The sequence below is a fragment of the Castor canadensis genome, chromosome 14 (assembly GCF_047511655.1).
Source record: "Castor canadensis chromosome 14, mCasCan1.hap1v2, whole genome shotgun sequence".
NCBI classification, from domain to species: Eukaryota; Metazoa; Chordata; class Mammalia; order Rodentia; family Castoridae; genus Castor; species Castor canadensis.
In genome coordinates this window covers 44,713,846-44,736,763 of record NC_133399.1, presented here as the reverse complement: position 1 = coordinate 44,736,763, position 22,918 = coordinate 44,713,846, and the positions used below count along the sequence as shown (strand labels likewise).

General features: G+C 43.2%; 1 long non-coding RNA gene across 1 annotated transcript in view; it reads right to left on the bottom strand.

Moving 5' to 3' along the window:
• Nucleotides 1–1,823: 1,823 nt before the first annotated feature.
• Nucleotides 1,824–22,918, bottom strand: part of LOC141416835 (uncharacterized) — a 91,130-nt gene continuing 70,035 nt past the window's right edge. Inside the window, exon 5 of the long non-coding RNA XR_012441408.1 lies at nucleotides 1,824–12,205. This is a non-coding gene — a long non-coding RNA (uncharacterized lncRNA). The remainder of the gene's footprint in view (nucleotides 12,206–22,918) is intronic.

Sequence of the window (22,918 nt, the reverse complement as noted above, 5' to 3'; positions counted from 1 at the left end):
GTGTCAGTCTAGGGTTACATATTTAGGTCTTGTCCTGGAGAAAGAAATGAGGTCTCTAGGAGAAGACAGAATCCATCCAATCCTGATGTTTCCTCCACCTAAAACTCTAAAGCAATTGAGGGCCTTTTTGGGGGCCACAGGATACTGTAGAATTTGGATCCTGGGATATGTAGACCTAGCCAGGTCTTTATATCAAATCCTTAAGGAAGCACAAAAGGATATCCAACCCTTCATTGAGTGGGATGACAAGTCAGAAAATGCATTCCACAGGTTAAAGAAGTCTCTTATGACAGCTCCCACCCTGAGTCTCCCAATACAAGACAAGTTTCAATTATATGTCTATGAAAAGGAAGGACTGGTCTTTGGCATGGTGACTCAGTTCTGGGGCATCATTTCCCAGCCAGTAGGTTACTTAAGCAAAGAGTTAGATCAGGTAGCCAAGAGATGGCCAGGATGCCTCAGAGTAATGGCCACAGTGAGCCTTCTAGTGCTTGAAGTTCAGAAACTTATCCTAAACCGCCTCCTAATGGTTTATACCCCACACAACCTAGGGGGAATTTTAAACTTAAAAGGAGAACTTTGGCTACCTAACAGCCATCTACTTAAATATCAGGCCCAGCTTCTGGGAGGGACAGAAATAACTTTAAGGACCTATAAGAGCCTAAATCCTGCATCCCTTCTACCAGAGGCAGAGGGAAATCCTGAGCACTCATGTGAGGAGGTACTTATGGAAAATTTTGCTGCCTGACCTGACTTAACTGATCAGCCCTTAAAAAACTCAGATCTAGAATTATACACTGATGGCAGTTCCTCTGTCAAGAATGGTGTCAGTCATGCAGGCTTTGCAGTTGTGACAGAATTTGGCACACTCAAATCAGGTCCTCTTCCTCCTAATACAAGTGCTTAATTGACAGAATTAGTGGCCCTAACAGAAGCCCTAAGACTGTCAAAAGAACAGAGTAAACATCTATACAGATTCTAAGTATGCCTTCCTGACCCTGCATTCTCATGCAGCCATTTGGAAGAAAAGAGAAATGCTAACTACAACAGAAACAGCTTCCCATAGGGAAAAAAGTGATGTTATTTTAATAGCTTTAGGGAAAACAGCATTAGTTGCAGCCCTTGCTGGAATCAGTTATGGGGTGATTGCCAATCATATAACTGCAAAAAACCTAACGAAAGTGGTAGAGGACAGCTCAGACCAGGTAGGCCTTGCCATTAAGGACATGCAAAGGTTTTTCTCGTCCCTTGCCTGTATGGTAATGGACAACCACCTGGCCCTAGATTTTCTTTTGGCCAAGCAAGGGGAGGGAGGGCGGTAATGTGCCATCGCCAATACCTCCTGTTGCACATATATAAACACTTCAGGCATTGTAGAGGAATGTGCAGATTACATTCTCCAACAGGCTAAATGGCTCTGGGAGCAATCTCTTGAAACTCATGTTTCTACTCAGGTATGGGAACAAATAAAATCCTGGCTTCCCTCCAGGACTTGGTTCCTACCCTTTCTGGGGCCTATAGTTGCCATTATTCTCTTGCTTGTGTTTGGGCCTTGCATTTTAAACTTACTTGTCAAGTTTGTTTCTTCTCGCCTAGAATCCATCAAACTACAATTGCATCTGGTGGAGATAAATGACCTACCACCATGGTCCCCTTGACAACCCCTCTCATGGTCAGCCCTGATGCTGCAGGCCCCTTCATCGCCCCCTGTCAGCAGGAAGAGTTACTGAACAGACTTCGTAGTCCCTATCCCTAACAGCAGTTAGGGCGACCATTGAGAGGGGGGGAATGAAGGACTTAAGGACGGACTGTAGAAGGTCCCAAAAGGCGATAAGTGGTCAGGTGTCCCGTCCTGCAGGACACATCAGCGTGGGTAGTGAACCTAGAAGGGGAAGAATGAAGGGACAAGAGACATGAAGGAGACAGCAAGACAGGAGTTCTGATCAAGCTGCAAAATTTTATTGTTCACACAGGGGTATTTATGTGCTGAGGGAGTGAGGGGTATGAGGAGGTGCAGGTTGGTTGGCTGGTTCTGCTATAGGACTTCTGATAGGGTGCCCGTTCCCGCCGGCGGCAAGGTAAACTCCCGGAAGAGAAGCAGGGACGGCGCCATCTTGGGCTGGAGATGGAGAAGTTGGGACAAACAACCGCAAAATGTTCCAGGGCAAGGTCAAGACAGAATGGCTCACAAAGGGAGCCTTGTCTCCGACATTTCCCCCTTATTCTTATACAAACACGACCAGAATATGTCGGCTTATTGAGAGGGGATGACAGAGGCCCAGTTCCTCAGGGTGGAGATCATTTTTGCTTTGTAAGCAAGCGTCCTTGCTAAGTTCTCAAGAGAATCTCCTCGGCATGTTTTTTGAGGAGGCGGATTTTTTAGTAGCATGCCAACCGCCATGCACCAGGGCATGTCATACAGAGGTCTTGGGTCTGGGGATCCTAGGATCCACCCTCCTGCAGTCTTACCTGCACCCTCGTTTAGAAAAGCCTTTATGATCACTCTCCCTGGGTGCTGCCTCCCCCAAGCAGAGGGGCCCAGTGGAGGAGGGCCCAATGGGCGATGAGTGGTCAAGAATGTTATATAAGAAGAGGGGGTGGCAGAGAGAAAAATTTGGAAACCCAGATGGAGCATTTAGCGAGTTTCTATTGAAAGGAAGGTCTCAGGAGCACGGTCTTCCATATCCAGGCGATGATAATGGACCTGTATAGGCTTAGAGGCTAAGGTGTTAATTTGTTCTTTAATGAATTGTATCAGCCTGTTTATAATGCAGGGCCCTATGATCACAATTAAAAGTAGACCTAGCAAGGGGCCTAATAGTGGAAGAAGGTAGGGTAGAATTCCATTAAGCCCAGTCCAGAGGGGGTTTTCAAATATCTCCCTTCGTCTCTTTTCTAAATCTTCTTGAAGCTGTTTAATTTTGGTGCGTACTATGCCTGATTTATTGGCATAAAAGCAGCATCTTTCCCCTAAGGCCAAGCAGATACCTCCCTGGTTGGCTGTTAGCAGATCTAAGCCTCGCCTGTTCTGAAGGACTTCTGCCAGGGAGTCTATTTGGTCCTGTAAATCCTTAATGGTTCCAGATAGAGTTTGTACATCATCTATAAGTTGTTGAGATAGGCGACGGTAAGAGTGTATAGCCGTGCCTAAGCCAGCTGTACCTGTGCCTATAGCTGCTGTTATTCCAAGGCTGGCAAGGAGCGGTAAGGCTTGTATTGCCCGTTTATGTCTTTTAATTAAGGTGTCTAAGCTAGGAATGGGCAGAGGTTCATCTCCTGAGACAACAGTAATATCTGGGAGTAATAAGGCAACAACACAGCCACCAGTCCAATTTGCTGGAAGCCTGGGGAAGGCTGAGTTTCCTCCACACAAAAAAACTGTACCGTTGGGGGGACAAAGAGCTGGGGTGGGTGAGGAATAATTTAGAACTGATGAGCAATTTCCAAAAGAACTAACCCCAATGTCAATATCATAAGAATTATTTTGCATCCTGCCTTGAAGGCATACTGTAGGTGCATCCATAGGCTGTACTTTAAAGGGAAGTCCAGATTGGCAGGTATCCTGATTATTTACGGTGGAGTTAACAGGTATTGCCATGGGCATTATTGCTCCTGTGGTCATGCAAAGCCAGCAATCCTTAGCAAGGGTGGGGTTGGAAGTGTTAAACAAGGAGAAGGTACTTCCCAAAATATCTAATGTATTGGGATCTAAATCTGGAATCTGAGATTTAGGCAACATTAAGGGGTGATATGTGAGTTCAGGGATTTGGGGTTTTAAAAGCTCGATTATTTGAAGATGTTTGACAGCATCCGTGGGTCCTCCACCGTCAGAGACCCCTGTAGGAGGGCGGGAAGCCATCTGCATAGCATTTTGCCCAATTTTAACAAGTTTTAAAGTACCATTATCAAAGGGTGCACTTTTGAGAATGTCATTAATCAAGTTCCAATAAGAAAAGGCGGTCACAGGGACCTTTTCGGGGCCAAAAGATTCATAATAGTCTTTTAAACAGTCTCCGACCTGGAGCCATCTTTTACCATCAATGGTTCCTTCGAGAGGAAACCAAGGACATAAATCTCCTATGTAACAAGAGAATGACCTCAAGTCTTTTTTCTTAACATGCGCCCCTCGTGTCTTGAGGGCCTCCTTGAGGCCTGAAAGAAACAAATCATGTGACGACACTGCTTGTCCCTGGGTGGGTCACTCACCGTTCGCCGTCCTCACTCTCCTCCTGGATCTGTCTCTCGGTTGCGTTAGCCGAGGCGATCGCGAACTCTGCTTGGGCCCAAGCCTTCCCGGAGGACGGTGTTCTCCCCGCAATCAAAGGAATAGCTACAGCCACGTTGGGCGCCAGATGTCCCGTCCTGCAGGACACATCAGCGTGGGTAGCGAACCTAGAAGGGGAAGAATGAAGGGACAAGAGACACGAAGGAGACAGCAAGACAGGAGTTCTGATCAAGCTGCAAAATTTTATTGTTCACACAGGGGTATTTATGTGCTGAGGGAGTGAGGGGTATGAGGAGGTGCAGGCTGGTTGGCTGGTTCTGCTATAGGACTTCTGATAGGGTGCCCGTTCCCGCTGGCGGCAAGGTAAACTCCCGGAAGAGAAGCAGGGACGGCGCCATCTTGTGCTGGAGATGGAGAAGTTGGGACAAACAACCGCAAAATGTTCCAGGGCAAGGTCAAGACAGAATGGCTCACAAAGGGAGCCTTGTCTCCGACAGTCAGGGAGACACTTCTCCTCCCTAGGAAATGTCTGTTTGCCTCTGAAAGGCATCTCCACCATCAGGCAATGCAAATAGGCTATAAAACTCCACTCCCCACCCTAGCCTATGGGATCACCAGTTTCTGGGTCCCCCTGCATTCTCCAATATGCAGACTTTCTCTTCTCTTTTCTCCAACTAAATTCTCTGCAAATAAAATCTTTCTGATCTCTGTGGTTGGAGTCTGTCTGTGCTTTCATTCTCAGAGCAAGCTCAAGAACCCTGAGCACCTGAAATTCCTGCGCGTGTCATCCATGCATCAAACCTGTGTCTTATGTAATTTTAATCTCTCTTTCATCCACATTAGTTTACAGATCAAAATCCCAGTCTATATTTCTTTTATTGTGACTACTTTAATCTAGGCTACATTACATTTCATTGGGGCTATTACTTTATTTCATTTCTTTCTTCAAATCTAAGTTCCAAGCAATACTGAGGCTGGCTAGGAAATAGGGAAAGAAGCTGTTCCACTCTCAGAGTTCCAAGTTACTTTTCCCAGTACATTTCATGCTAAACCCTCTCTCTGTCACCCCAATGCTACCCTCCCTAGTGGTAAATTTCTTTTCAATTGTAAAATCTTAGCAGTTGCAGAGCCCTTTTCAGTTGTAAATTCTCTGTAGCTGTAAGTCAGGAAGCCATGTAAAATTCTGCCCTTCATTATCTCAGTATACCTTATATTTGTAATTAAAATACCTGAGAGTTAGTATTAGTGCATGTGCAGAGTGTCCTGTGTTGTATATCAAGACTTTGTCAATATTACCTGCCAATCAACCTACCCCATCCTGCAAAGACTCCCTAGAATTTTTATAAAAGCACTTTCAAACAAAGACTGACCTTTTTTCCCTTTTCTTCTATCACACCTGACAGGTGCTCACTCTGCTTTTTACAGTGTCTTCCCTTTGCCTTCAATAAACTTTACTATCACTTTCACTTCATTTCCCTGTCTTGCCTGGATGCTTCTCATGCTCAACCCAAGTACCTGGAATCTCCTGACCAGGCTTTCCTAAGACTACCCATCTGGTAACAGTATCTGTGTTTCTTCATCCTCAGCCTCCCTTGTCCATATAGCAGTAAAGATGAGCTTGTATTCAAGAGGTACTGAAACATACACCAGACTAACACTAAGCAAAGGAAGTTTGAATATTGAGTGGCACAATGTAATGTTTTGATTCATGTATACATTAAGTACTGATCAAATCAGTGTAATTAGCATAGCCATCACCCTAAAATTTCTTTATGTTTTTAAGATGAGTACATTCAAGTTCCTCTTTTCTATGTTGAGGTATGTGCTGCATTATTAAGTATATTGACCTAGTATGCCTAGAATACCAGAACTTATTCTTCCCATCTAACAATAACAGTGTACCCATTGATCGATCTCCCCCTTTCTGCTCTTCGTATTTCCCCATTGCCTGGTATCCACTAATCTATGTGCTCCCAATATCCATGAGATCAACTATTAAAAATTCCATTCACAACTACAGATTCTTGATAAATATGTACCCTAAAATGCTAGAAACATTTTCAACTGTGTTCTCACATCCATCTAAGACCTATCCAGAATTGCTTTTTGTATCCACATTTCTATAAAGAGTCTCCTCAAGTTAACCTAGGCTTTTTCTATCATGGGGCTCAAAATTCTGTTAACCTTACACATTTCCCAGTTTCAAGGCCTTGTCCATACAGCTAGGTTTCTGATACAGTGATACCCAACTTCATGACACTAAAATAAGTATTAGTTTCCTAGAAATGCTAAAATGAAGTGCCACAAACTGAGTGTCTTTAAACAATATTAATTCATTCACTCACAATTTTGGAAGCAAGAAATCCAAAATCAAGATGTATACAAAGCCACTGAGGGATTTCAGGTTCTCAGGGTTCTTGAGCCCACTCTGAGAATGAAAGCACAGGTGGACTCCAATAGCAGAGGTCAGAAAGATTTTATTTGTAGAGAAGAGAAGAGAAAGACTGCATAGTGGAGAATGCAGGGGGACCGAGAAACCGGTGGTCCCATGGGTTAGGGTGGGGAATAGGTTTTAGAGCTTTTTAATTTTTTTTTTTATTTCTTGAGGGATGAGATGCCTTTCAGATGCAAACAGGCATTTCCTAGGAAGGAGAAGTGTCTCCTTGACCTCCTGGTCAGTCCTTCAAGTCTTTCCTCTCAGTGACTGCCCTAACTGCTGTTAGGAATAGGGAACATGAAGTCTGCTCAGTAACTGCTTCCTGCTGACAGGGGGCAATGAAGGGGCCCACAGATGAACAAGAGAGGGTTTGTCAAGGGGACCTTGATAGTAGGTCATTTTTATGTCCATCAGAGGCTTTTGTAGTTTAATGGATTCTAGGCAAGAATAAACAAACTTGACAAGTGAGTTTAAAATGCAAGGCCCAAACATAAGCAAGAGGATAATGGCAACTATAGGTCCCAGAAAGGGTAGGAACCAAGTCCTGGAGGGGAGTCAGGATTTTATTTGATCCCATAGCTATGTAGAAATCTGAGTTTCAAGAGATTACTCCCAGAGCCACTTGGCCTGTTGGAGAGTGTAATCAGCATGTTCCTCTACAATGCCTGAAGTGTTTATATATGTGCAATAGGAGGTATTGGCGATGGCACATTACCACCCCCCCCTCCTTGTTTGGCCAAAAGAAAATCTAGGGCCAGGCAATGGTCCATTACCATACAGGCAAGGGACAAGAAAGACTTTTGCATGTCCTTAATGGCAAGGCCTACCTGGTCTGAGCTGTCCTCTGCCAGTTTGGTTCAGTTTTTTTGCAGTTACATGATTGGCAATTACCCCAGAGCTGATTCCAGCTAGGGCTGCAATTAATGCTGTTGTCCCTAAAACTATTAAAGTAATCTCTCTTTTATTTCTATGAGAAGCTGTTCTATTTTAGTTAACATTTCTCTTTTCTTCCAAATGGCTGCATGAGCAAGCAGGATCAGGAAGGCTGTATAGATGTTTACTCTGTTCTTTTGACAGTCTTAGGGCTTCTGTTAGGGCCACTAATTCTGCCAATTGAGCACTTATATTAGGAGGAAGAGGACCTGATTTGAGGATGCCAAATTCTGTCACAACTGCAAACCCTGCATGTCTCACCATTCTTGACAAAGGAACTGCCATCAGTGTATAATTCTAGATCTGGGTTTTTTAAGGGCTAATCAGTTAATTCAGGTTGGGCAGCATAATTTTCCATAAGTACCTCCTCACATGAGTGTTCAGGATTTCCCTCTGCCTCCGGTAGCAGGGATGCAGGATTTAGGCTCTGACAGGTCCTTAAAGTTATTTCTATCCCTCCCAGAAGTTGGGCCTGGGCATTTAAGTAGATGTCTGTCAGACAGCCAAAGTTCTCCTTTTGAGTTTAAAATTCCCCCTAGGTTGTGTGGGGTATAAATCATTATGGTTTAGGATAAGTTTTTAAGCTTCAGGCACTAGAATGCTTACTGCAGCCACTGCTCTAAGGCATCCTGGCCATTCATTGGCTACCTGATCTAATTCTTTGATTAAGTAGCCTACTGACTAGGGAGAGATGCCCCAGAGTTTAGTCAGCACTCCCAAGGCCCGTCCTTCCTTTTCATAGACATATAATTGAAACTTGTGTTGTACTGGGAGACCCAGGGCTGGAGCTGTCATAAGGACTTTTTTTAACTGGTGGAATGTATTTTCTTGTCATGCCATTCAGTAAAGGGCTGGGTATCCTTCTGTGACTCCTTAAGGATTTGATATAAGGGACTAGCTAGGCCTGCATATTCCATGATCCAAATTGTACAGTATACTGTGACCCCCCCCAAAAGGCCCTCAATTGCTTTAAAGTTTCAGGTAGAGGAAGTGTCAGGATTGGATGGATTCAATCTTGTCCTAGTGCCCTCATTTCTTTCTCCAAGACAAGACCTAAATATGTAACTCTAGACTAACACAATCGGGCTTTTTGTTTAGAGATTTTATATCCTCTATCTGCTAAGAAGCTTAGTAAGGATTCAGTGGCTCATGAAATGACAGGCTCATTTGGTCCACAGAGCAAGAGGTCATCTACATATTATAACAAAGTAGCTTGGGGATATTGCCATTCTACCAAGTCTTGGGCTAGAGCCATTGCAAAGAAGTGGGGACTGTCTCTGAATCTCTGGGGGATTACAGTCCAAGTGACCTGTCCAGACTTTCTTGTGGGATCCTCAAAGGCAAAGATAAGTTGACTTTTAGGGTGTAAGGGAATACAAATGAAGGCATCCTTTAAATCCAGGACAGATAGTAAGACATAGCTGGAGGTATCTGGGTCAAAATCATATAAGGATTTGGAACTACAGGGTGGAGAGGCACTGCTGCTTTGTTGATCAGGCAGAAATCCTGGACTAGAGCCTCCATTTGTTAGGTCCCTTTCTGACACCGAGAACAGGAGTATTATATGGGCTGGAGCATTCTATTAGCAGTCCCTGTGTCCTTAAGTCTTTGATTATAGGAATTAGCCCTTCCTTAACTTCTGGGTTTAAAGTGTTAGGGTCCGAGAATCCTATTCCTCTGAGAGACAGAGAGTCACGCGTGAATGCAATCAACAAAGCAGAGTTTATTGAGCTGGTAAGCCAGGGTCAAGCTCCCACACAGACACACAGGTCCGATTGGGCAGACAAGACCCCGAGCCTCTTTAGGGAAGATCTTATATAGGCCCCTACCGGCCGTTACAGCAAAAGCCCGCACAGTACATAGCCAATGAGTTTGTAACACCACATACATTTCCAGCCTATCCATTTAAGAGTAGATTACTTCTTAGCCTATAGATTCAAGGGCCAGTATTCACGCACGCGGTTACATTTAGCAAGCAGGCAGGGCACATCTTGCACGTACTTCTAGTCGTCTTTCGCAATCTGCTCACATTCCTCACATTCCTCACATTCCACCTGCCCCCATCCTGTTTATCTTATCCTGCACGAGGCATCCTGTGCTGGCTTTACTGGTTTCTGCTATGGGGATCTGCTGGGTCAAAGGGCACATCCTTTCAAAAGGATATTGTTTATGATGGGGAAATGAGGAGGGGACCTTGAGATGAATTAGTACTGGACAGCTGTTCATGCCCATCCCATGGTATGTCCATCCATCCACACTGTGGGGTCTACTTGTTCCTCTCCTGGGGGTAAAAGCTGTATCCCAATTTAGATAGAAGGTCTCTCCCAGGCAGAGGAGTAGGGGTTTCTGAGACAATTACAAAGGAGTAACAGCAAAGGAATCTCCCCACGAGCAGGTTAAAGGCTGAGTGAAAAAACACTCTAGAGGCTGGCCTGATATGCCAACAAACGGTAATTATTTTGGAGGACCTGTGTTCAGGAGAGAAAGGAATAGCTGGGATGCTGGCTCCAATATTGATAAGGAGGCTGACCTTGTGCTTAACCCAGGGCTCTTCTGCTTTAATGGTAGTCATTGGGTGGGAGGCTCCAGCCTCGGTTCCCCTGGGAATCAGGTCAGTGTGCCTTCCAATGTTTTCCCCAACAAATGGGGCAGGGTCCTGGAGGTAGCTTTCTCTGGGGGCACTCCCTCTAAATATGGCCTGCTTGTCCCCATTGAAAGCATGTCCTCCTGTTTGAACTTTGCCCTAGGGAAGCCTCTCTGAGTGCTGTGATTAGATCCTCTTGCCATTTATCCTTTCTCTTTTCTTTGTCCAGGTCCTTCTTTTCTTTTTCTAGGTCCCTATTCTAGTATAAGGATGTGGCTACATGGACAAATTGATCTAGATCTCTGCTCTCTTCAGCCACCAGTTTCTGAAGCTTTTTATGGAGATTTCATGCTGACTGTGTTAGAAATTTATCTTTTAGAACAATTTCCTCTTCCTGTGACTCTGGTACAATATTGGTATGCTTTTGTAAAGCATCCTTAAGTCTCTGTAGGAGAGCTACTTGGGTGTCCTTGCTGCACAACTGTGACTTGGGAGTAATTAAGAGATTTTACTTGGCTCTCCTTAGACCCTCAAGAATACACTGGATGAAATGATTATGACTCCATTTATCCTTGTCATTTTCAGGGTCCCACTTAGAGTCATACCTAGACATTGCCTGATCTGTTGGAATTGGGAATCGAGGTTCCCTTTTATGTATCCAATGCCTTTGTCTTTCTTCTCCCTCCCCCTCCTCCTCCTGTGAGTGCCCAGTCTGAGACAGGCCTGTAGGGCCACTTTTATCTAAGTGATAATTTCTCCAGCTGTGACTGCCTGATCTAGTACATGCTGTGTCTCCAGAGAATTAAAGGTCTGAGATAGCAACAGCATTACATCTTTCCAACTCAGTTCAAAGTTTTGGCTGACTTCTCTAAATGTATGGATGTACTGATCTTGGTTTTGTGTGTAATTTCCTAAATCCACTTTTATTTCTTTAAGTTCACTCACTCTAAAAGGAACATGACCCCTATCCCCTCCAGGAATTAACTGGAGCGGGTAGAGTACTGTGGGACAATGTCTGTTGTGTGATGTAGCTGGGTAAGTGTGGAGGAGAGCTGATGAAGCATCAGATGGGTTTTTTGGTTCAAGGGAGTTTGGAGGCTTTTTGCAAATGGCATCACTCTCTCCCTTGCTCCTTCCACTGCCACCTGTGGCTAACGTTGTGAAGGATTTTTCGTCATTTTGGGTGCAGCCACCCCCCTCAATGGCCTTTAACCAATCTCTTATCTATTTTGACTTGCCTGTTTGCCCTGTGACCCAGGTAAGCCTGGTTCTCCTCTACTTGCTGAAGGCTTGTAATAACTCCATCAAAGTAACGAAGAGGGCTTGCATGACCAGAGGGAGGACCCCTGCAGAGGTGTGGATGAGGACTCCTGATGAAGTACAATTTTATACCCCTATATATCAGGCGAGGCATATACACTTTTTATGAAAAGAGGGAGTGTCTGAAGGCTTTTGCTCTGGTAAGGGGCAAAAACGGAGAGGACCTGAGGTCTGTGCCTTTTAACTGTTTTGTTTTTCTTTCCCTGGGGGCCAGCTGGGAAACATGTTTAACCAGTTAACTTGGTGCTTGACAAAGACAGTTAAAGCTAAATTGGAGATTAGCACTTTCTGGTGCCTGCAGGAATTTTCCCCAAACTCGCTGAAGAAACAAGCTCACTGGTGTTTGGAGCAAAGCAGGGAGTGGGACACCCATCCTGAACTACCTGGGAAAGAGGAAGGAGAGGCTGAGGGCTGGTGAAAAGAGAGTTTCCAGGCTCAAAGCATGAGAGATTATTGGTCACCACTGCTGTCCAGGGTGATCCAGGCCAAGGGTAGTACTGGTGCATGGGAACCATGCACCCATCACACGTGTGCCCATCACACGGAAAACATGAAGGAAGTGTAAGAAATCAGAATGTTTGCCTTAGACATGGCTGGAGGGGTCTCAGATTTGGCTGCCTTTATAGCCTCAGGGCAAGTCAGGAAGTTCTATCTCCAGCCTTTGGGTGACACCAGGGAGTTGGACCTCCTCTTAAGCAGGTCAGATCTTGAAAGAGAGAGAGAGAGTTAGAGTTTAAGGAAAGGAAAAAATAAAGCCTCAGTGCATTGAAGTCTGGTTCCACCCACGTAGCATTGTCAGTGTGGTATAAACCCCTGGCCAGCATCTGAGTTTTCTCAGATTGCCTGCCTTACACCTATAATGGGCTCAGAGCTTTTTCTCAGTTTCCCAAGGGAGAAACCCTCCTTAACAAGACAGGGAGAGAGAAGGTTGGTCTGAGAGTTCCACTGTAAACAGACTCCATCAGAGTACCGGACACTCATGGTCACATTTCTAGACAGCCTTTCCCAGTTTGGCACAACCCATACAAAACTCAGGTGACAGCTGGTCCTTTTGTGGTCACCAAATATGATGCACGGATGACACACACAGGAATTTCAGGTGCTCAGGGTTCTTCAGCCTGCTCTGAGAATGAAAGCACAGGTGGACTTCAACAGCAGAGGTCAGAAAGATTATATTTGTAGAGAAGAGAAGAGAAAGACTGCATAATGGAGAATGCAGGGGGATCTGGAAACCTGTGGTCCCATGGGTCAGTGTGGGGAGTGTTTTATAGCTTTTTTCTTTGTGTATTGCCTGAGTGTGGAGATGCCTTTCAGATGCTGCTGGGCATTTCCTAAAGAGGAGAAGTGTCTCCTTGACCTCCCAATGTCCATCCTTCACCATGTTCCTTTTGAAGGGCTAAGAGTAGAAATTATTCTACTGGCTTCTGGGGGTAGTCTGCCATTCTTAGCATTCTTTTCTTGTTAGAAACATTGTTTCAATCTCTACCCATCTTCAGGAGTTTTTCTCCCTGTATGACTGGTTTTGTGTCTTCAAGTGCCATTCTCAAAAGAAAACCAGTGCCTGGATTTAGAAACCATGTTAATCCAGGATGATGACATTTTAACTTCTTTAATATTTGCAAATACCCTGTTTCCAAACAACTTCAAAATTCACAGCTGTAGGCTCAATAGGTATTTTGGGGAGACATTCATAGACACCATAGACATTCTAGAAAGTCTTTGCCCTCACTATATTCATTATTCTTTTCTCCTCTAAAGCCTGATTTCAGCCTGGTTTCAGTCATCCTCCTCCTATGTGCACTATTTCTATTAAATTTCACTAAAACTTATCTCCATCTGTGAAAAGATACACATGTGTTTCATTTTTTATCTTAATTGGCCATTTTACTACTCCTTCCTTCTTGAATTTTTCTACTGTTAACTCATTTGATATGACACGAATGAGTATCATTTTATTCCTGCCATTTTTGGATTCATTTGTTCCTTTTTAGACTCATTTTTTCTAGCATCAACATCTGAAATTCCCTCAGGAGCGACTCTATAACTTCTTTGCTACTCACTGCATATCCATCTATAGTTATTTTCTTTCATATTATTCTCTCTAGTTTCTGCATCTTCCCTGAATTTCAGAGCCTAGTGAACAGGCATCTTTGATGTTGCCATACCGTCACTATGTCAGTAAAGCAAAAGTTGTTGAGGTTTGTAATCACAACAATGAAAGGCGTGCAAATAAGAGGTATCTACCACAGAGCTTGAGGACATTTTTAATATCATCCTTGCTGGAATATTGAGAAACACCAAAACAATGCAAACATGGCTACCTCCAATAAAAGAGGCAGAGGAAAACAAAACGTATGGCTGCTGCCCAGCACCAATGACCTTTCTGGCAATGTCCAGCACCTTCCTCCATTCCCCTTTGCAGTCATTTTTTCTAATGCCCATCCTCCTCCAACCTCCCTTTTCCCACTATAGGATGCTTAAAACACTAGCCTGTAAGAGAGGCTTTTCCTCAGCCCTCTAAGAATGTTACTCTGATGGCTAAGTGTCCCTCTAAAGTCTTCTCTCCCTAATAAAGACCTACTGCTTGCAAAGGTCACAGATTCTTTCTTGGTCTCTCTCTCTCTCTCTCTCTCTCTTGCTTCTTCATTTTCCTTCCATTTATTGCTGAAACCTGGGAGAGAGTTTTGAGAAGAGGGAATGCCTTTCTTGGGCTACTGGGATTCTGTGGCAATCGTCATATGGTTAATGGTGCACATCCATGGGATCTCCAATCCAGGGCTTATACAGAAGCACCAGGGCTAAGAGGTGCTAAAGCTCCTGAGAGGGACATGGCTGGTGTCCAACTCCATCCCCAAACCACCTAACCTCTCTTTTTTTTCTTTTTTCTTTTATTATTCATATGTGCATACAAGGTTTGGCTCATTTCTCCCCCCTGCCCCCACCCCCTCCCTTACCACCCACTCCGCCCCCTCCCTCTCCCCCCCCTCAATACCCAGCAGAAACTATTTTGCCCTTATTTCTAATTTTGTTGTAGAGAGAGTATAAGCAATAATAGGAAGGAACAAGGGTTTTTGCTGGTTGAGATAAGGATAGCTATACAGGGCACTGACTCACATTGATTTCCTGTGCGTGGGTGTTACCTTCTAGGTTAATTCTTTTTGATCTAACCTTTTCTCTAGTACCTGTTCCCCTTTTCCTATTGGCCTCAGTTGCTTTAAGGTATCTGCTTTAATTTCTCTGAGTTAAGGGCAACAAATGCTAGCTAGTTTTTTAGGTGTCTTACCTATCCTCACCCCTCCCTTGTGTGCTCTCACTTTTATCATGTGCTCATAGTCCAATCCCCTTCTAACCTCTCTTTAAAACTCTCTTTCTCTCCATTCTTTCCCTCCCCACTATCATATATATGACTCTGTCACTATTATAATTTCTGCTAAGACTCCCCATCAAAATGACAGTTCTTTTGGGCATGGGGTTAGGGGCAACTGCCTCTTCTGATTGGACATGAGCCTAAATCTATTGTTGGCTTTTTCTACCTAATAGAAACACTGCTCTGGGGCTGGGGCTTTTGGTCATACATAAGCCCCTAACAATCTGTTCCCCTGTGAGTTTATGCAGTGCCCTTCGCTGATTCCACTCCACACACTCAACACCATCTCCAACGTCTACAGGGACAGGTAAGACCTGGCATCTCCATCCTGCACTCTGTAGTGCCTCAATGTGTCAAATACCAGCCATTCCTGCCTTCAGTGTTCTTATCTCTCCCCCACCCCCGCCCCTATGGCCATTTGGCCACAATGAGTCTGGTCCCTGGATACATAAGTTAGAGATGTCTGCCTGGTTTTGTAACCTTTCTTAACCCTGACCATGAGCAATAACCACTCTATAATTCCCTCTGACACACTGCTGGGGTGTCTCATACATAACCTCACAAAATTAGGCCTAAAGGGCAGTTTAAAACAAACAAATCTCATAAATTTTTCCACACAAATTTGGCCACAATATAGATTAAATAACTCTTCAAAATGGCCTAAATTTGGAAGTTTTGATACCAATATTCTCCATGATCTTGGTACTTTTATTGTGAGCAACATCAAATGGCAAGAGGCCTCTTATCTTCAGGCATTCTTTAATCTCAAGTCTTAACCTTCTCTTTGTTCAAACTGCAGACCTCTCCAAGTCCTTCTTCTTGATTCTTACCTCTTCCCCTCAGCTCCTGCTCCTAGTCCACTCCCATCAACTTTTGATCCAGATCCCATAGATGCATGCCCTCTTTATCTGTCCCCCCTCAAACTAACTCCTCCAAGCCCCTGTCCTCTCCAGAAGACACTTCCTCCCCTCTTTCCCTAGAAAACACTTCTTTAATTGTGGCCCCTTCCCTTCTTTTATCTCCTCCTCACACCCTATCCCAATCACATGCTCCAACATTCCTACAACTATCCAGATCTACACATCCCTCTCCAACTCCCATTCCCCACCATGAGAGGTGGCAGGAGTTGAAGGAACAGTCAGAGTCCATGTCCATTTTTCTATGTTATTCATCTCCCAAACTGATCAATGATTGGGCTCCTTTTCAGACAATCCAACAAGATGCCATAAGGAATCCCTCCATCTTACTTGGGCCTATGCCCTCACATTGGGTGACACTAATACCATTATTAATGACACCCTCACAGAGAATAAAAAAGAAATAATATGGAAAGCAGCAGAACAACACACTGACCCACTCAATGAACAGCATCCCAATAGACAACCCCCCCTCTGACACTGAGGCAGTACCTAAAACTAAGTCTCAATGGAGCTATTAAGATGAGGACACAGAATGCAAACTAGTGCAACCACTCTAGAAAAAAAATATAGAGGCTTCTTAAAAATCTAAACATAGATCTTCCATATGATCCAGCAATCCCACTCCTGGAAATATACCCAAAGGAATGTGACACAGGTTACTCCAGAGGCAACTGCACACCCATGTTTATTACAGCACTATTCACAATAGCCAAGTTATGGAAATGGCCAAGATGCCCCACTACAGATGAATGGATTAAGAAAATGTGGTACTTATACACAATGGAGTTTTACTCAGTCATGAAGAAGAATGAAATATTATTCTCAAGAAAATGGATGGAACTAGAGATCATCATTCTGAGCGAGGTTAGCCAGGCTCAGAAGACCAAGAATCATATGTTTTCCCTCATATGTGGACTTTAGGTCTAGGGCAAATACAGCAATGTTGTCGGACTTGGGTCACATGCTAAGGGGAGAGCACATATGGGAGGTATGGGGATAGATAGGAAACCCAAAACATGAAAATGTCTGATGTCCCCACTGCAGAGGAGCTAATACAGAAACCTTAAAATGACAGAGGTCAAAATGGGAAGGGGATCAGAAACTAATGAAAAGGTCAGGTAGAGCTGAATCAGCTTGGGTCGTAACACACTTATGCATGGAAGCAATGCTAGGAATCTCTCTGTATAGCTATCCTTATCTCAACTAACAAAAATGCTTTATCTCTCTTATTATTGCTTATGTCTTCTATTCAACAAAATTGGAGAAAAGGGCAGAACAGGTTCTGCCTGGAAGTGAGGGGGAGTGAGGGGAGAGGGGAGAGGGAAGGGGCGGGGGCATAGGGAGAAGTGGCCCACACAATGTATGCATCTGTGAATAAATGAATAAGAAAAATAATTTAAAAAAAGATGGGGACCCAGGATCAAATTCTCAAAATTATATGATTTCCTGCCTGCTGACAGGCATGGGCAAAAATAGCCATAGAGAAGTCAACTACAGTAGAATCAAAGAAATCACACAAAATCCAGATGAAAACCCCACTCTTTTTATTAATCACCTCATGGAGTCAATGACAAAATACACTAATTTAAACCCTGCCTCCCAAGAGTGCCATATTTTCTAACATCTCCACTTTATAAGTCAGTCAGCACCAGATATATGAAGAAAGCTTCAAAAACTTGAAGAGGGCACCAAGATCCCCCAACAAATGTTAATAAACCCAGCCTTTAATGTTTTAAGCAATAGAGGTGAGGAAGCCAAGAATTAAGGGACAAAAAAAACAGCAAAAAACACCAGCAAAAAATACCAAATACAGGCCTCCATCCTCCAAAACCAAAACCAGATACCCCATACTAACCAAAAAAAAAACCACACAAGGGACCTGGCAAACAGCCCTCTGAGGCCAGATTCCAATGTAGAAACAAGGGACATGCCCACAATGTGGAAAATGGGGACACTGGAGGATGGACTGTGTCTGCAGGGAAACAACTTTTTCCTCATGTACAGTCTCAAATTCCAAATAGCCTCCCAACCGAGGATCCAATACCAATGTTTCCACTAGAAGATTGACAAAACCTGGATCATAAAGCCCTAGCCACTTGTGAGTACACTGATCCATGGGTAACTGGGATAGTATCAGGAAAACACATTTCTTTCTTCCTTGATATTGGGGCATCCAGATCAGTTTTAACCGAATATGTGGGTCACCATAAAAAAGCTTCCTTCCCTATCGTTGGAGTAGATGGCATACCAAACACACCCAGCATAGCACATTCCTCTGTACTTTACTTTTGGATCTAACATACCCTACCTGGTTATTCCAGCTTGTCCCTTTCCAATATTAGGATGAGATATACTCCATATACTCAAAACCACCATTTTTATCTCAACCATTAATTCTGTCAAGCCCATACAATTTATTTTCCCTATAGAGGACCTTCCACAACCCAAAACCTCTATCCACCTCTTACAGGAAGTCAATCCCCAAATTTGGAAAATATGCCATCCCTTCATAGTTTCACATCATACTGCCTGTTAAGATCATCCCACAATATCCTCTGTGGAGTTAAGAACATATGGGATTAAAATTAAATACAAATCAACTAAAAACCTCTCATCTCTTAATCTGTGTTAAATCCTCTTACAACACTCCCATCTCTCCAGTTAAAAAACTCAATGGTTCCATTAGACTAGTCTAAGACCTCAGAAAAATCAATGCTGCCATTCATCCCGTGGTTTCTAATCCATATACTCTTCTCTCTCAGATTCCTCCCAGGACCTCTTTCTTTTTAGTCCTAGATCTCAATGACCCCTTCGTTACAATCCACTTACATCCCTCCTCCCAACCATTATTTGCCTTTCCAAGGACAGATCCCATTACCCATTACACCCAACAATTAACCTGAACAGTTCTCCCCCAGGGATTCAGAAACTCTCCTCACCTTTTTGGCCAAGCCCTACAGCAGGATCTCAATCTCAGTTCCCTCAATCTTTTCTCAAGCAAGCTCATTCAATATGTAGATGACCTCCTTCTATATAGCCTCTCCAGATCTGTATGTAAACCCCACTCCATTATTCTCTTTAATTCATTGAAACACTGGGGATATTGGGTATCAAAAAATAAGGCCCAACTTCTATCAACTTCAATAACATTCATGGAACATTTATTAATTCCAGGATATTGTCAAATACCTCAAAACAGAAAAACTTCCATAATCCAAATTCCTTCCCTTGAGAGAAAAAGGGACATCCTTTCTTTTTTGGAGTAATTTGATATTTTAGAATCTGTATTCCTAATTATTCAATAATAACCAAACCACTATATAAGGCTGCTAGAGGGGACCTATATGAGCCTTTACCTTGCCTAAGGGCCCTTCTGACCTCTTTTTTTAAAAAATTTTTATTCATTTATTCACATGTGTATACATTGTTTTCAACATTTCTCCCCACTGCCCCCCACCTCTCTCTCTCCCAATCCTCCTTGCCCCCAGGCAGAACCTGTTCTACCCTTTTCTCCAATTTTGTTCTTATTATTAAGCAATAACAAGAAAGACAAAGACAAAGAATTTTTGATAGTTGAGATAAGGATAGCTATACAGAGAGATTCCTAGCATTGCTTCCATGTACCTCTTTTAATCTCCTCATACAATCTTTATCAAGGGCTCCTGCACTTTCCATACCAGACTCTAACAAAATTATTCATCTACACTCAGACAAAGGCTAAGCTTTGGGCCTGGTGGCCCAAAGTGCAGGAGATTCAACAGCTTTTATAGCTGACCTCTCAAAACAACTATACCTCATTTACAGAAGCTGGCCAGTGTGCCTAAAAGTATTGGCCACAGCAGCTCTCTTAACAACAGAAGTTCAAAAAATAACTTGCAATTTACCTATGACAGCCTGGTCATCTCACAACATTCAAAACATAATTAGCCACAAAGCTCTTAATGCAATCTCCCCATCTCGTGTTCAGATCTTACACTCCTTTCTCTTACAAACTGATCTAACTTTCCTGTGATGTCAGTGAACAAACCCTGCTACCCTCTTATACTCAAACATCCCACCTAACCCAGAGCCCCCAACTCATGACTGCAATGTGATACCTGATGACTCACAACTTTTCATCACATCCTAGACACCCGCATACCTGATGAACCCACCTGGTTTACAGACAGTAGCTCTACAAAGGCCTCCACTATCTCTGCAGCTAGAACAGGATGCAAAATAGTTTAGAGATGCCCAAATAATAATACATACACCATAACAGAAACAAATAGCCTTCCTCCTTTAATGACTTCCCAATAGGTAGAACTGTATGTTCTTATATGAACATTACAAAGGGAAAAAGAGAAGACACTTAACATTTATACAGACTCAAAATACACATATGATATCATCCATTCTAATAGCAAAAAAAAATGGGCTTCTTAACAACTAAGGGTACCCAATTACCAAGGCAAAACATATTATGGACCTTTTATAAGCTGTCTCTTCCTCACAAAGCTGACTTCCTTCACTGTAAGGGATATCAAAAGGATAATATGTTCATATCCATTAGCCATAATTTGGCAGACACCACAGCTAAACAGGCACCCCAACAAATGCTCTCCCCCAGGCCATTCTATCAATTCATTTTAGTTACACACAAAAAGGGATAGAACTATTAAAATCTCCTGGGGCTAGCCAACACAAAGAATACTGGTTTCTTAACAATACCCTTGTTCTACCAGAACAACAAATTAAACCCATATTAACTGCCCTCCATCAAGTCTTCCACTCTAACCCTCTATCTTTACTCCATTTTATTAAAACTCATATTGCTCCTAATCCTAACTTCCACAAAACAATAAAGGAAATCTCATCTTCTTGCAACATATGCCCCAAAGCTAACCCCCTATCAAATATCTGGCCTCCCTCCCTTCCCACCCATCAGGCAAGAGGTCACTTACCTGGATCAGACTGGCAAGTGGATTTTCCTAATATGCCCCTGGTTAAGTACAAGATATATCTTCTAGTTTTCACTGACACCTTAACAAGAAGGATTGAAGCTTTCCCCACTACTAAAAAGAGAGTCTCCACTGTGGCCACCATACTTTTCAGGGAAATCATTCCCAGTTTTGGTGTCCCAAAATTGCTATAATCAGATAATGTGGCAGAATTTACTTCTACCATTGTTCAACAATTGACCTCCTATATTGGGTCAAAAATGACACTTTGATATCCCATACCATCCAAAGTCCTCTGGAAAAGTAGAAAAGGCCAGTCACACCCTAAAAAATATACTCACTAAACTTACTCAGGAACTTCAACTAAACAGGGTCAAACTATTACGTTTAGCTCTCCTCTGCACCCAAGCCCTCCCTCTAAAGCCTCTGCTCATCAGCCCTTTTGAGGCCACGTATGGCTACCAACTAGTAACACCTGGTCTTCCTACAACAACTTCTAACATTCCCCTTCTGCTTTCTTCTTTACTACCTACTTGAGGACAATATTTTGGACTCACCTAGACACCCAACTCTCAAAACCCACCTCTCTTTGTCCTACAAACCCCAACCCGGTACAGACTAGAGAATGGCTTTATTACAAGGGACCAATACCCCTCTTCACTTACAACCTCCTTGGAAGGGCCCCATATAGGCAAGAGATATTTTAACAACTTCCACTGCCATTAAACTACAGAGATATTAACCCTGGGTACAGTCTCTTCTATAAAACAAGCCTCTTCTTCCCCCGATGCACCACCCCCTACTGCTCTCTCCTGCTATTGGACAGAACCCACCAAGATCCATATCACCCATCTGCCCTCTATCCAGGATAGTAATGAATTGACTACTTCATCTGTACCAGACCTTCCTCCAGATTCTCCAAAGCCAACTTAACAATTATTACCTACCACAAAAAAACCTCCATAGATCATCTTGGACCATTGGCTACAAGGAGATCTCATTGAGCTCACACCCAGACAAATACTCTTCTTTTCCTTTCTTTTAGAGTGAAAGAGAATATGTTTATCAGGATACTCAATGATTTCATTACTTATAGTTTGACAAATGATTTTTTTCATGTCTTTAAAATAAACCTTGGACAGTGGATTATGAGAAGCCTATCAGAACTGGACATAAGCAAGGTGAGAGGCAGCTGAACTGTTTTTCCTAAGATTCCTACAGACAGTAAGCCAAGATAGGCACAGCCCCAGCTACAGAAGAGGGAAATGCAAACAGCTGCTTCTGAGTTGTTTACATTCAGAGAAGCAGGAACACAGGTTTCACCTGTTACAATGTCATGCCACTCCCCAAGAACTGCTGCTCCACCCCGTTTACCACTGGATATATAAAACTCACTGAAGGAGGACACCAGGCTTTTGCTCTGGGCTTTTTTCCTTTGCTTTGGGCCTTTTGCTTTTGGATTTCTGATGGGGAAGGCTTCTTGGTGTGGGAGGCTTTTGGAAAGGAAAATAAATTGCTGAAGGGGAAAGATTGCTTAAGGGAAAAGGAGAATGGCTAAAGGGGAATTGCTAGCAAGCCTGAGGGCTGAGACTTTAAGACAGCTAAAGAAAGAACATGGTACAGTGCAAGTTGGCACTGAGAATTTTATACATAGGCTTTAGAAAAGCTAAGCTAAAGAAAAGCTAAAGAGAACAGTGCAAGTCTAAGGAATGGGACTTTAAGAGTTACACATATGCAGTTTTTAGACGAAGCTGTTGTTTGCACGTCTGAGCACTGAGGCTTTAAGAAAGCTAAAGAAACAGTGCAACTCTAGGGGCAAAGACTCAGAGATTATGCTAAAGATCAGCAAAGAGAAAACATGGGCAGAATGAGTCTAAAGAAAGAGGTTTTAAGGAAGGTTTTAAAGAAGAACTTAGTAGCAAGATTTTAAAGAATTGTAAAGGAGTAAGGCCTTAAAGAATAAAGACAGAGAAAAGAAGCAATGAGAGTTGTGCATCTCCACATGAGTGCCCAACACACCTGATCCCACTTTCTGTCTGTCTATAATTGTGTCTTTTCTGAATCTCCAGTCACCCCTAGTTAGCCCCAGTTAGGTTCAGTAATAATTAGGAGTGAGAGAAAGCTCACTGAAACAAAGGAGTGAAAGAAAACAGCTTGCTCCAATAAAATTTATATTTTAGGACAATTTCAGA